The following is a 15,136-nucleotide window of genomic DNA, read 5'->3' as shown; positions in this document are numbered from 1 at the left end:
AGATTACTAACCCATTTGAGTTGTGGATTCTTTATCAGTATAACACAAAGTTAGCCTGGGTGGCCCCAAACATCTTACATCTCTACTTTTACAGAATCTGAAAGATTCCAGAAAGCTGTATTCTCCAGTATAGTACCCACTAGCCACAAGAGGATATTTAAATTAAATTTTAAAAACAAAAATCCCAGTTCTGCAGTTGCACTAGCCACATTTTAAGTGTTCAGTAGCCACACACATGTGGCCACTGTAATGAACTACACAGTTGTCAAAAATTTCCGTCATCACAGAAAGTTCTATTGGACAGTCCTGCTATACAGCAAAAAGCAGGTGAGACTGTGGGCGGGCTCTTGGGCCAGACCACCTGAGTCTAAATTCTCAGCTTACCATTTATTGGCCAGGTACTTTTGGGCAAAATACTTAATTTCTCTGAGCTTTTGTTTCATCGTCTAGATAATGCCTACAATAATAGTTAGATTATTAACAATCATTACATTATCGGGAGGAATAAATAAGCTAGCACGTAAACTATTTAAATAGTAGCTATTCTGTATAATCACCAACTTTAAGGAAATTGCCTTAATTTAATTCTGAGTGTTTTCAGAAAAAGTTTTCTAAATTAACCTTAATTATGTTTCAAAGATTCCTTATATAGATCTTCAGTACCTAAATCTAAATGTTAAATGTACTCTGCTAGCAACTTTACCCTTCTTTCAATCTTTGGTCCTAAGATTGTCTCTTTCGAAGACTTAGTGAGAAAGCCATTTATCTAAAATGTATTTTTCTCATAAAGTCCGTTCTTGTTTGTTTGTTTCTTTTTTGAGACAGAGTCTCACTCTGTTGCGCAGACTGGAGTACAGTGGTGCGATATTGGCTCACTACAACCTCTGCCTCCCAGGTTCAAGTGATTGTCATGCCTCAGCCTCTCAAGTAGCTGGGATTACAGGCACACATCATCATGCCTGGCTAATGTTTGTATTTTTAGTAGAGATGCGGTTTTGCTATGTTGGCCAGGCTGGTCTCGGACTCCTGGCCTCAAGTGATCCACCAGCCTTGGTCTCCCAAAGTGCTGGGATTATAGGTGTGAGCCACCGTGCCCAGCCATAAAGTCTATTTTTATGATAATAGATATAACGCATCCTAACTCTCAAAATTTTAACAAACACAACTTAAAGAGGTTCTACCATAAGGCTTATTCAGAATGATAGTAAAAAGCGAGAAAAGGCAAAAATCTGTTTCTAAATTAAGGTAATCTAATTCCTTAATTCAGAGACAGGAACATAAAAATGAAGTCTCCAGTACCTGTAGAAGGTTCATGAGAGTCCTAGCCACACATACACTTATATCTCACCCACTTCAGGAACTGGTACCATATATATATATGGTTGTAGTTAGAAACTCCTGGCTTTGGACTAAGAATACCCGGAGCCCTGACTCACAAGTTTTCAGCTATGCTCACCTTTATGAGCCTCTGTAAAATGCAGATAATAGCTAACTGCTTCATGGAGTTACTAAAAGAATTAAATGAGATCATGCCCATCATATGCTTAACTCAGTAAGTGTGAATTTTTATTATCATGTAAAATAAAGTTATTATACAAAGATAACATTTAGTTGAATTACATATAGATGATGACAATGTATTGCATTCTTGAAAACTGCAAAAAGGTTACATTTTAAGTGTTCTCACCACAATAAAATTAAAAAGATGTGATGTAATACATATGTTAATTAGCTCCAGTTAACCATTCCATAATGTATACATATTTCAAACCAACATGTTGCACAAGACCAATACATATAATTTTTATTTGTTAATTTAAAAAAAAATTAAGAAAACTTGTTACATAAACAAAAGAGAAGGGAGCAAAACTCTTTAGGATAGTTCCAAAGGGTTAGAAAGAGGCAAAGGACATGGTGACTAGATGAGCTAATTTACTGACCCCGAAATTGTATATTCTAACCCTAGCCCCCTGCTGTTAGACTAGAAAAAGAAAAGAAAATACAATTGAAACCCTTCATGCAATTTCTTCCTGGTTAACTATGTTGAACATCTAATGTCAAAACATATACAACCAATCAGATAAAACTTGATATTGATTAATTCCCCATAATAAAGATAAAGCATTCAGTGAGTTTGTAAATTCAGAAGATCAAGAATGAATACTAATAAATTTATCAAAATTAACTAATTCAAAATAAAAGTAGTCACTTACTAAAATACCAAAATTATTCACTATTAGGTGAAAAGTCTAACTTTGGGGAGGTTCTGGAAATCAGTACAGTACAGTATCCAGACCCTTGAATTAACTACATTGCTTTACTTTAGCATGCATCTTATCCTAATATCTCACTGTTAGAAAGCTATGGGGTGAAATCTGCCTCTGATTCTACTTTACACTGTGGTCCCAGCATATATCACTACTTAATAACAAGAAAAATAGCAATAGCAGTACTACGGCTATGTCTTTTATTATTGCTATTCTATTACGTATTTTATATAGCAATGCATTTTACTCCTTGGGATATTTTCTATAATAACTATGATGTATCTACAAAATTAGAATGCATTTTCTATTCCTTTTCCCCCACCAACAACCAAAACAATGACAACCCCTCCCCTACACACCGCCTCTCTCAGAAAACTATAGCTTGATTTTTTTTCATGAGTGTCCACCAGAGGGAGCCAGATGATAGTCTATTAGTTTAGCCTTGCATTGAATGTGTTTTATAAGGACAAACATTTCTGAAAATCAACAAGCTGAGACCAACTCCTATTTTCTGCTTAACAGGGGTTATTTATTACTATTCACTAATAGAAAAATAACAAATATACAAATCAGCAGATGAGGAGGAATGGAAAGACAGCATGTAGTGTATCCTAAAGTGAGTGAGAACTGGCACCCAGTTTTGTGTCTATCCTATTGTACTTTGAGTCCATCCGTTAACTCTAAGTTTAGCCAAAGCAAATAAAGACTGTTTAGTCAATGTGGTGTTTTTAGAACAATGTGTATTCTATAAAGGCGAAGTGTATCCGGATTTGGAATAGACAAGTACACAAACTAATGCCAGATTCTTAAATCCTCTTTGTGGGGATTCTGACCTGCCATTGGAAACATCCATTCAAGAATTTTTACAAAAGAAAACATCTCCAAGGACACTAAGAAGACTATTTTCCTGCAACATATTAATTTCTAACTTGCTACCACAAAATAATAGGAAATTCTGAGATACATTAACTCCCAGAAACAGACATAGCTAGTAACAATACCTGCAAGTCAATAGGCCAACAATCAACTAGAGTAAATCCATGTCATGAATTTTTTCTTTCTTTCCCTTTGTCTATCCCTTGGTGAGTAGGAAGAGTGGCATCTGTAAAGAAATGAAAATCATCCTGGATAACATAAATGAGAGCTATTTTGTGAGGCAGGTGGGAAAGGTAGGCAAACGGTTCTGCAAATCTGCTTTAGAAGGGTGGCTTATACTCCAGAAGCTAGGAAGGACCATTGCGAAAGTGTGGGAAGGACAATCACAGGGTCAAAACTGCCTTTTTAAAGCAAAGTGAAGGGCAGACTAGGGTAGAGGACATAGGGAACAGACAAGGGGCCAGGAGACCAACTGAGGGGGCTGTCTCAACCGCCCAAGTGAGAGGTGAGGCACTGGAACCAAGATGGCTGCAGTAGAGACAGGCAAGTAGTGGAAATGGGAGGAGTATTCAGGAATAGTAGTTGACGCTGTGTGAGGGCTAAGGGAAGAAGAACCAAGGATGACCTGGGCAAGCTGTTAAGGCTCTGGAGGTGGACAGCCCGACGGCCGCCTACCAGGAAAGCCTCCAGGATGCTTCCAAGCAAGAAGCCCTTGTTCTCTCTGTGTCTTCCACATGGTGGACATGTACCATCCTGAACCCAGTGAGGCCACCTACTCCTCCAGGGAGCCTTCTCTGGCCCATGGTCTGTGTCCCCTTTGTGTCCCCAAAGGACCCCGGACATAACTCTGCTGTAGCATCTATCACCTCATTTAAAATGAAAATTTATTGGCTTTTAAAAATATTTCAGGCCAGGCCTGATGGCTCACGCCTGTAATCCCAACACTTTGGGAGGCTGAGGCAGGCAGATCACGAGGTCAAGAGATAGAGACCATCCTGGCCAACACAGTGAAACCCTATCTCTACTAAAAATACAAAAAAAAAAAAAAATTAGCCAGGCATGGTGGCGGGCACCTGTAGTCCCAGCTACTTGGGAGGCTGAGGCAGGAGAATGGTGTGAACCTGGGAGGCGGGGCTTGCAGTGAGCTGAGATTGCGCCACTGCACTCCAGCCTGGGAGACAGAGCAAGACTCTCTCTCTCTCTCTCTCTCTCTCTCTCTCTCTCTCTATATATATATATATATATATATTTCAAAAGAATACATGTTTACTTTGTCAGGCTGAAATAATACAGTAATACATAAAAGATGCCCCTCATACCTCTCCTCTCTCTTCGGCCTAAATGGGACCATAGCTAAAAATCTGGTGTGACTCTGGCAGAATTTTTCTTTTTTCCTTTGCTTTATTAAGTAATGTATTCCTATTATACAGATTTTTCTACAGCATGCTTTTGTCATTAACAATAAAGCAGAGTCATGTCATATGTATACATCTACTTTATTCATTTTAGTGCTGTGTAACATTTCAGTGTATATAAACAGCAATGATTTAGCCATTCTCTTGTCAATGAGCTTTTTCAACACTTTTCTGCAAAATCTGCAATCATTTTTCTTGCCAAAGATCTTTTCAATTATGTGCAGGTATTGCTATAGGAAAGATATTTTAAATGGGATGACTAGGACAAAAGGTATGATATTCAATATATTTGCATAAATATTGCTTCAATAAGAAAAATATCTGCATAAATTTAGACACCCCTGAAGAGTATATAAAAACATAAGCCATGCCAGTGATCTGTTCATTGGTCTTTCAATCTGACAATGGAAAATTTCTTAAGGGCAGGAAAATCAAAGTGATTCTTCACTGTTGTATTTCCATCACCTAGTTCACAGACAGGCTCATAACAACCACTTAACACAAAAATATTTCTGGCTCAAACAAATAAAAGAGTAATACCTTGCTAAATTGTTTTAAAGTTTAGGGATAATAGGTGTCCAGATATGTAAAGGGTTCAACCTGGCACAAGTGAAGAATGAATAATTGAAGAATCCATTGTGAAAATTAAACATTAAATATGAGACAGTATTGTCTATTTACTCAAACCTAGAGCCAACAAACATACTGACATGTTCCCCTATGAAACGTTTTCAACCAATGATGATTTTTATTTTGTTTAAACTCTTTATCATCCCTTAGTTAATTTAAAAACCACAAAATAAAACAGCTTTTGAAAGCAGAATGGTGATACTGTACACTGATAAAACTACCCATTTTAAACTATTCTCTTCATGAGACATTCTGGCAAATGTCCACTCTTTGCTTCTCTAGCACATTAGTGCTATTGACGTTATTTGTAATTAAAACAAGTCATCTAAGCAGGAGCAGTATGTTATGGCTATCTTTAAGGTCCTGAGTTAAGAAGCCACAGCCATATAGTAACCAGAGGAAGCCATGAGACCAACATGCACGTCTGCCAAAAAGTTGCTAATTAATTATGGATTTATCTTCTTGAGTTCTCTATTCTGAAGTTTCACCTCTTAACCCATACCAGACCCAAAAGGAAAGGCTGGGTTCAGTAACAAAAACCTGGGTTCAAAAGGAATTCCGAGGGAAAGGGTACTTACAGGGAGGTGGGCTCTGCAAGGGCAATCAGGCAGCTGCATGCCTGAGCCCCAAATGCAAGATGAGCTTAGGGGTTCAAGAAGGGGTCCACAGCATCACATCCCTACAGCATTAGGTTGGTATCTAGCAGCAGAGGCTCAAGGCACAGATGTTGCATCCTGGTTTCTGAAGGATCAGCGCAAGTGCCCTGTGGGGTTGTGGAGAAATACTTGGGCCCCAGAAGAGGGAACTGGGAGTGTGGGCATGAGAGTGCTGGGTGGAGAAATTCAGACAGAAGCATAGTCTGTAGATCGGGTCAACTGCAAGCTAGAGGCACCCCAGAGACCTGATACTACCAGGGCATCCCAGACATCAGGTTATCTGACAATTAGGCCTAATTCTAAACTAGACCAGATGGTAAATTTCAGACTAACAACATGTTTCACCTTAACTCTCCTAGGAAATCAACAGAACTCATTATCGTAATTTTCTTTGAAACTCTAATTTCACACAGTAAATTACCCCCATTAGGATACACTGCAGCTTAGTGTCACTTCCAGCAACACATCTCAGAGATTTCCTGAAGCACCTGCTTGTTGCTTTGATCCGTGGGATGCTGTTGAAAAATGTCCTTAGCACCTCCTCTATGGGCAAAGCAAAGCAGTACAGCCAGAGAAGATCAACAAAACATTTCTATGTCAGGAAGACTGTAACCTATGGGAAATACATTTCCATTGTTCAAGAGAGTAGAGTATCTATATAGGTTAAATGGATCCAAATTATAGTTTGTGCAGTCCTTGGTTACAATCATAAATTTAAGAATTATTCTATACTTACTGTTTTTTGAATCTTCGAAAGTGAAACTACAGAGAACAAGAACTTCCTTTAAAAAAAGTCATACACTGAGCTGATTAGAAGTGCAGGCTCAGAAGTCAGATTTTCTGGGTTCAAATACCAGCTCCATCTCTAACTAGCAAGGTAAGGACGGGAGTCAAGATGATCTATGCTCTGTGCCTTAGTTCCCTTACCTAAGAAATTACAATGAAAACATCACTTATCAAACAAGTTTATTTTCAGTGTTAAAGAGGTGACAGCCAGACAGATGTATGCACATAGAAGAATGTCCTATACTTCTGCTGCTATTTCCTAATGTCATCATCACCTTTGTTGTCATTGTCATCATCCTCGTCATCATCGGTAAAGTCAGATTTGGTCTTTGTAAAGTACTTCAGAAAACAAAATGTGACCGTGACGTCACACAGAACTGAAAGAGTTCTAAGAAAGGATAGTACACAGGATGGGCTCAGAGAAGCCACACCTCTCTACTCCAAATAAACATAAAAATCTGTGTAACTAGGGTGTGTTTGTTCATAGCAATTTCCAGACAAGTCCTTTAGCTAAATGCCTATGCCCAGGCCCCATAACTCATACAGAAATTCTAGAGATATCATGTTTTTTTCAGTGGCTATTAATTATTTTAAGTTATAGATCCCTTTGAGAGTATGATGAAAGCTCTCACTCATTTACTCAAAAAATTAAACCCACCTATCTACATACACATACACACACACACATAAAGTCTGCATCTAATATCAAGAAATACAGGGACCCCTGAAGGACCATTTATGGACTTTCCAGATTCTCACTAAATCTCTTCCTCTGCCTATCAGAATACCACGGCCCAGAAAAACTAGCTTGTCCCAGTCAAACAACTGATAGAAGCAGGGTTAGTACCAGGTCCCTTTTCTTCTGTCCTGGTTATTGCTCTTTCCACTTCACTACCCTTTCTATAAGTTTCTTGTATTTACTGAACACTTCATTCTGTGCTAGATACACCAGATACACACTCCAAAAGCTGTGGGGAGCAGAATGAAGATACAATGCTTCCTGCCCTCAAAAAACCAACAGTCTATTAGGAAAGACCATAACAATGAAGGGTACTGAGGGAAAACAGACTAGTATGACAAGCAACATCTGAAGCCCAGGGGAGAGAGCAAGGCCAGTTGCACCCCTTGGTGGGCAGAGGGAGCTAGAGGGGTTCAAAGGCATCTTTAAAAGAGGTGATCCTAGTATGCACCTTGATGGGCACCTGGACATTTGCCAGATTCTCTTTCTTCAGGGTTAACACAGGTTTGATGGGCAAGAATGACCAGTCTCTGGCCCATCCCTCTCATCATCATATCGTACTCCAGTGAGAATACTGCAGATTCACTTGCACCTTATTCTCTGAGAAGCTTTTTGTGGTTGCCATTTTCTGAATGATATATTTCTTATTTGATTAAAAGTGGATATTTTACAGATTCTGAAAGAAAGAAGGTCATTGAGCAAATTTTTTCTAAAGCAAACAGACCTGCACTTGCCTCATTAGGCATTTCCACACCACTATGGTCCTGCCATCTCTGCCTTCTTGACCTCAGCACTCTGCCTCTGAAGACCCCAAACAGAGCATCTTTTCCTCCTAGCCTGCTTTTCCTCCCCATTCCTAATGACCCCACAATCCCACTCCTCTCCTGCACCTGGCTAGATATTGGGGAAACTTTCTGGATGTAAGTGCCAGGTCTAAATCCTATCAATCAATTCATCCTTTTCAGACTCTCTCAGATCCCTTCTCTCCTCCCATGCCTCTGCTAAGTCTCGGCCCTCTCTATTTCTTGCCTCAATTATTGGAATAGCTTCCAATATGTCTCCAGGCCTACAATTTCACTCCCTTCAATTTCATCCTCTACTTGGCTACCATAGAGGTTGTATGACATTTCAAAACTATTAATGTGATCATACGACCATTAACACCATGCCCGCCGCAAAATTCTTAAATGCAGAGTGCCAGTTACTTAGCAGTACACTCAGAGGAGTCCCCAGGAGCTGCTGCCCTGCCCCTTCCACCCTCACTCTGCCCACTCTCCACACACTCCCATGTTCAGCCACACCCAACTGCTTTGCCTGCTGTGCTCCAGACAGACTCCAGGCCAACACATAGAAATTCCAGCAGAGCACAAAATTCACATGACTATAATTTACAGATGCAGTTTCAAAATTAACACTTTCCCACTGAAGAGCAAGCAGAAAAAAGCAAACTGGGACCAGCAATACTAATTTTCTCTCGCCAAGTAAAAGACAGTAAGAAACTTTCCTCATACACTGTTTTACCATCCCCCGGTCCAAACAGCAAAGTAGATAAAACCTGGAACTCATCCATGCAGAGTCAGCTGCCTGAAAGCACAGTTTTCTAGTTAGAAATATTCCCTGCTCTGCCTAAATTTATGCTGGTCTGTTAGAGTGTGTTAAACTTAGTACGCAAATGATAAAGAATTGTTTGTACACAACCGTAAAAGAAACACTTTCATTTTGAAAATGTAATCATATTTGCAAATCCTTCTCTGCCTTTAAGCAGACAGTAGAGAGAATAGGCTACAAAGATTACATGGCAGTTTTCATATGTTCAATACCAAGAATGCGAAGGTATTCACAGACTCTGTAGGTAAACACCAATTACTCACTGAACCATTACAGTAGCAACTCCAGCAGAGTGGCTGGGGATACAGCAGACAGCATGATCACCAGCTTATTGGAAAGCCACTGTAACTTTCACATGAACTCCCTTTGAATGGACATGCCCCATGTGCTCATGTCAGGCCAGAGAAGAAATTGTTGATGTGATCTGAAATTGACTTGGAGAGTTCTATATGACTTAAAGGACTTAGAAAGTTGAATGAATGCTCAGAGATGCCCACAAATCACACAGCTGGGGCAAAGTCAACTCATTTTCCAAACTCAGCTCACTGTCAAAGTCACACAACTCACTGGCAAAGATCACTGCTTCCTGAATGTTGTCCATAGCTATTACCACTTTAAAGGATGAAATGCAGAAAGTCTCAGAAAGAAAAGGCCAGAACGATAGGATCTCATCATGGGGAGCATGTCACAGATTTCCAGCCCAAAGATGCTCCATCTTTTGTCCCAGCCTCAGGACTGCTCAAAGAAAATCATGAAGCATCTGCAAACATTTCAAACCATCTAACAGAAGTTATGACTGCCTGCCAAACTAGGAGAATAAAATGACAGTCCTTAAAGTCTCTGTTCTGGTTGGTTTGGTAACAGTGGTCATTTCATATACTGCTTGAAAGTGCTCATTTTCATATGTGCCTGAACAAATGAAATGCAGATAAATGAATTCATGATGTGAGAAATGTAGTTTCTGGACCACAGCTAGTCAACAGAAATGTGTAAGTCACATACACATACTTAATATTTTTAAAGGCATGTTAGAAAAATATAAAACCAGGTGAAAATAATTTTTATCATATATTTTATTTAATTCAAGATAACTAGAATATTATCATTTCAACATGTAACCAATATAAAAATCAAGATATTTTAGTATTTTTTATATTAACTCTTCAAAATCCCATGTGTCTATTGCAGTTACAGCTCATGTCAATACAGACTAGCCACAACCTGAGGGCTCAGTAGCCATATGTGGTTAATAGCAACCATACTGGATGGTACAAGTCTATATAAAACCCTTCAGAGCACCCAGAACACAATGGGAAACAAAACAGATGCACACTGGCCAGAAGACTGCCAAAGCCTTCACTCCACAGATGCAGCTGGTAGCACAGCGTGACATGCCATCCCAAAGCCCCCCCAGCTTGATATGGTCAAAGCAGAGAAAAGCCTACACTTCCAGAGGCCCATGGCCTCTTCAGTGGAACCAGAAGAAAGCTAAAAGGACCCTGAAAAGGGCCAGCCCTGGAGGGAAGAGGAAAATACCCTTCCACACAGGCCTTATGTGCTTCCCATTTCCCCACTGCCTACACACATCAACTGTTTGATTATTTTCTCAGTCAGTCAACCCAATGGTCACCCACCTGGAAATTCATCACCTACCACATGCCAGGCTCAGCCCTGTAGACATGCACTGAGAAAACTGGACAAGACCTCTGTCTGCAAAGTATTCATGGCAGAGTTGGGAATCAGACAAGCAAATAGTCACAAAAATGCACGTATGTGTTTACACAGGTGAGAAGGGTTACAGAGGAATGGCACACAGTGCCAGAGGAGAGGAAAAGAAGGGATATGTCTCCATCTAAGGGTTCCAGGTAAATTCTCTGAGGGACAAGGGAATTGAGGTCTGAATGACAAATGGGGTGATTGAGCCTTCTGCTACGGCATTTTCATACAAAAGTATGAATGTTTTCCAGTGTCTTACATCACTCCTTCCTTATAAGTCTTTTTTTTTTTTTTTTTTTTTTTTTTTTGAGACAGAGTCTTGCTTTGTCACCAAGGCTGGAGTACAGTTGCATGATCTTGGCTCACTGCAACTTCTGCCTCCCAGGTTCAAGCGATTCTCCTGCCTCAGCCTCTTGAGCAGCTTGGATTACAAGCACCCACCACCATGCCCAGCTAATTTTTGTATATTTACTAGACGGGGTTTCACCATGTTGGTCAGGCTGGTCTCAAACTCCTGACCTCATGATCTGCCCGCCTCGGACTCCCAAAGTGCTGGGATTACAGGAGTGAGCCACTGCACCTGGCCCCTTCCACTTATTTCTACGCTTTATTTCTTCTTGTTCTTTCTTCCAAACAGGGAAAGACGCTGAGTTCTATACATCAGGAGTCTCATCAAAGTTTGAGAGTCAGTGTGTGGCAAAAATGGACCCCAAAATATAAACCTCCTAACTCAGGGCATGTCTGCTGTGATTTGGCTGCTTTTATCAAACTTGACAAGTTACAGTAATGACTTTCCATGTATCTTAAGATGGTGTAGATTCAGATTGCCAATAGCCTTGTGTGCCCCATTAAACTCAGAACTTCATTCAACAGGCTACAGGTAAGGTTCTTAAGGAGTGTAGTAACACATTCTAATATGTTTTCTAGGAGAACTGTGCTGCCAGTTCAATAGATTAAAAGGAAAAGAGACTGGTGATGCAAAAAAAAAAAAAGACTGCTGCAATAGTTCAGGTGATAGAGTACACATGTGACCCCAAGGCACCACAATGTAAAGGAGGAAATACATTCAAGGGCATTTCAGAGCATACGCAACTAGGGCAAGATAGACGACTGCACAAACATGGTTGTCAGATGGCAGAGACCCTGGCTGAATGTTAGAAACATCCGTGGAGCTTTTGAAAAACACTAACGTCTAGACCTCACCTTCAGAGAGCACGACTCAAATAGTCTGTGATGGGGCCTTAGCATGAGAATTTTTTTAAAGCTTTCCAGTGATTCTAGTATGCAGACAGGGTTGAAAATCACAGGCTTGAATAGAATCACTTTTTGAAACCCTGAGGTCCAAGAGAATCAGCTTGTTTTTTTCCATTCTTTAACTCAGCAAATAATTATTGAGTGCTTATGATTATCAGGCACTAGGTTAAGTGATCAGTTTTATATAATCTCACAAAACCCATGATTTATATATTTTCATTTTGAAATGAGAACCTTCTAAGGGTCAGAGAAGTAAATAAAGTGACTTCTAGGAGGACGGCAGGCAAATGACAACCTACATTTGAACCCAGCTTTCAATATTCAGATCTGCTAAAAGCAGGCAATGCTGCCAGCACCTTTGGATTTGAATCTTTAATTATAATTTGACTTATAGCACTCATTAATCCTTGGATATCTTGAATTCCAAGGAATGTAAGTACTTCAATAGCTAACATTCCCCATTGTTTCGCTGAATCCTCTGCTGGGTCTCAGGCCCTGTAAACAACCACAGCATCTAAACTCATCTGTCACTCAGCTTCATCACACTGCTAAAGCAAGTGTTGGGTAATTTTTTTTCTTACATTTTGCCAAAATAGAAACCTTAGCGGTATTATTACAAGAAAACTTTTCAGTGTTAAAATACATTAAGTATTATGGAAATATAAATGCTGTCTATTCATAGCCTAAAATAATTCCTTTAAAAATACAGCTCAAATCAGTGGCACACTGTAGCCTCAAACAGACAGGCTCAAGTGATCCTCCCACCTCAGGTTCCTTGGTCGCTGAGACTACAGGTGTGCACCAGAAACAGATACTGCAGCTACCAACAACTATGCATATAAATTTCAACAGGTAATAAAGCCAATACTACTGTTTACTAGAGTAGGAAGGCCCATTACGTAAAAGTGTTAATTGCTTAAGAAAACTTTATTAGTAAGTTGAGTCTGTAGCATTTGGGTACAAATTTATATAAAATAAAATGTCAAAAAATTCCTATGATCTCAGTTAATTCTAAACTATTTCCACATTGTATTTGCTTGAAACTTAGGGACTTAGTGTTTAGCTAGGAGAAATAATTAATGTATATGTAAAATATTTTTGTACTATCAAATTGAATACGAAAGAAACAGTTAACACAACCGGACTCAGAAGTGTATGGTTGCTCCTAGAGGCTACCAGCTTGTACCCTCCTTCTGGTTTGCAATCAAGTAGACTGTAAGGAAACAGTAATGTATAATTCAATTGTGCATTATAATAATGTACAGGGCATTACAGGACTGTAATGATATTCTGGTTTAAAAGTTATCGCTCTGTTTATCAGTATAAATATTTATATTATTTAAAATTTACCTCACTCAAACAAAAATGATGATAAACAAATGTCATTATATGTTTTTTTGTTTGTTTGTTTTGTTTTGTTTTGTTTTTCGAGACGGAGTCTCGCTCTCTCGCCCAGGCTGGAGTGCAGTGGCGCAATCTCGGCTCACTGCAAGCTTCGCCTCCCGGGTTCACGCCATTCTCCTGCCTCAGCCTCTCCAAGTAGCTGGGACTACAGGCGCCCGCCACCACGCCCGGCTAATCTTTTTTTTGTATTTTTAGTGGAGACAGGGTTTCACCGTGGTCTCGATCTCCTGACCTCGTGATCCGCCCGCCTCGGCCTCCCAAAGTGCTGGGATTACAAGCGTGAGCCACCGCGCCCGGCCTGGGTGTCATTATATGTTATACACATGCATGCACACATGTACACACACATACCAGAATCTGTGCTGAGCATTTTGCAGACACTATAAAATGCTCAAGACAACCTTATAAACAGAATAATGATATTATCCTCATTTTAGAGACAGCTAAACTGAGAAAGAGAAAAGAAACTTGGCCATGGTCACTGAGGCAGTGAGTAGTAGGGTCAATACCTGCATCATGGGTGATCTGCCCCAGAGTGTGTAACTAAAACCACAAAAACCAAAACAGCCTGTCATGAGTGCTACATAAATTGTACAGCCACGTAGGGCTATGAGAGTTGAAAGGGTGTCTGCATTCTATTCCATCACCTTTTTATACTTGTCCTAATTTCTGACATTTGAAATATCACCTGTTTATATATTGTCTCCCAGAATGAGAGCACAGGTTCCATGAGAGGAGGGAGTGTGTCAGCCTTATTCACTGCAGTATCCGCAGTACCTGGACCACCACATGGCACACAGATGCTCAGTAACTACATCTGAACGAGGGAACGGTGGAGTGGCAGACACAATGCAAGCAAATACTCAGAAGTGAGGAGCTTGGATTCAGGATAGGGGATATGACATACAGTTGAAGTTGCAGGTTGGTGGTAGACAGTTTTAAACACCAGGCTAAGGGGTCTAGATTTTGTTATTTATATTATGATGAGCCAATAAAGATATTTTTAGCTGGAGAATGAACTGTCAAACAGGAGTATGTTAAGAACCCTAATCTAGTAGCTATATCAGAGAATGAAGCCTAAATTGAGAAAGTTGTTTTAACAATAGCCTAAGCTCTGAATTGATTAGGAAGTAAATCTGGGAGATAGTAAAGGAAGCAGATAGGACAAGCATTATGAAAAGAGGGATCCACGTGAGTTGTGTACTGCTGGACACGCCAAATCCCAGAGACGCAGATCTAGCTTGAGCAAACTTTAGAAAATCTGATCTGACTCCAGTTAATTACTGCGCAGAAGGTGCTTTACAGGGAGGATTAAATCCAGGCATTATTTAGAAATTTCATTCTGTTCCAGATGGGACCAAAGATAGCTCTGGCTGACAATGGTTGAAAACTGACCCAGAACTGTCAAGAATCTCAAAGATCCATGTGAGTAGGACATGCCACATCAAGTTGGCTACCCTGAACTGGTAACAGGCAAGATCCACAAATCTGGGCTGGCCCAGGAGTAGCCTGGTTTCTACTGAGGAATTTGAAACTATTTGTGCTTTGTGTGTGCTGTACCACCCATGGGCCAGTACTAATAAAATAGGATTATGGAAATTAACTTGATTCATCATTTTTTTCCTTCGTCTTGCTTTTGCCCTTTTCAGCCTTTGCTGAGGACTATGCCTGACTATGATACATTTTTCCTTTCGACCTAAATACATTAAACTTAATCAGCTTTAAAAAATTCCCTTGATTTTAAGAAAAAAGCTTAAGAATGACTTTTATTTTGATTAATTTCAT

The 15,136-nt window shown here is 39.8% G+C and overlaps 1 protein-coding gene across 2 annotated transcripts in view; it reads right to left on the bottom strand.

Annotated features, from left to right (window-relative positions):
- Nucleotides 1-15,136, bottom strand: part of VAV3 (vav guanine nucleotide exchange factor 3) — a 417,957-nt gene that overhangs the window by 212,129 nt on the left and 190,692 nt on the right. The gene's annotated exons all lie outside the window — the stretch shown is intronic.

The sequence above is a fragment of the Hylobates moloch genome, unplaced genomic scaffold (assembly GCF_009828535.3).
Source record: "Hylobates moloch isolate HMO894 unplaced genomic scaffold, HMol_V3 SCAFFOLD_5, whole genome shotgun sequence".
Classification (NCBI taxonomy): domain Eukaryota; kingdom Metazoa; phylum Chordata; class Mammalia; order Primates; family Hylobatidae; genus Hylobates; species Hylobates moloch.
The sequence above is the reverse complement of the archived record's forward strand: the minus strand, read 5'-3'. Positions and strand labels throughout refer to the sequence as shown.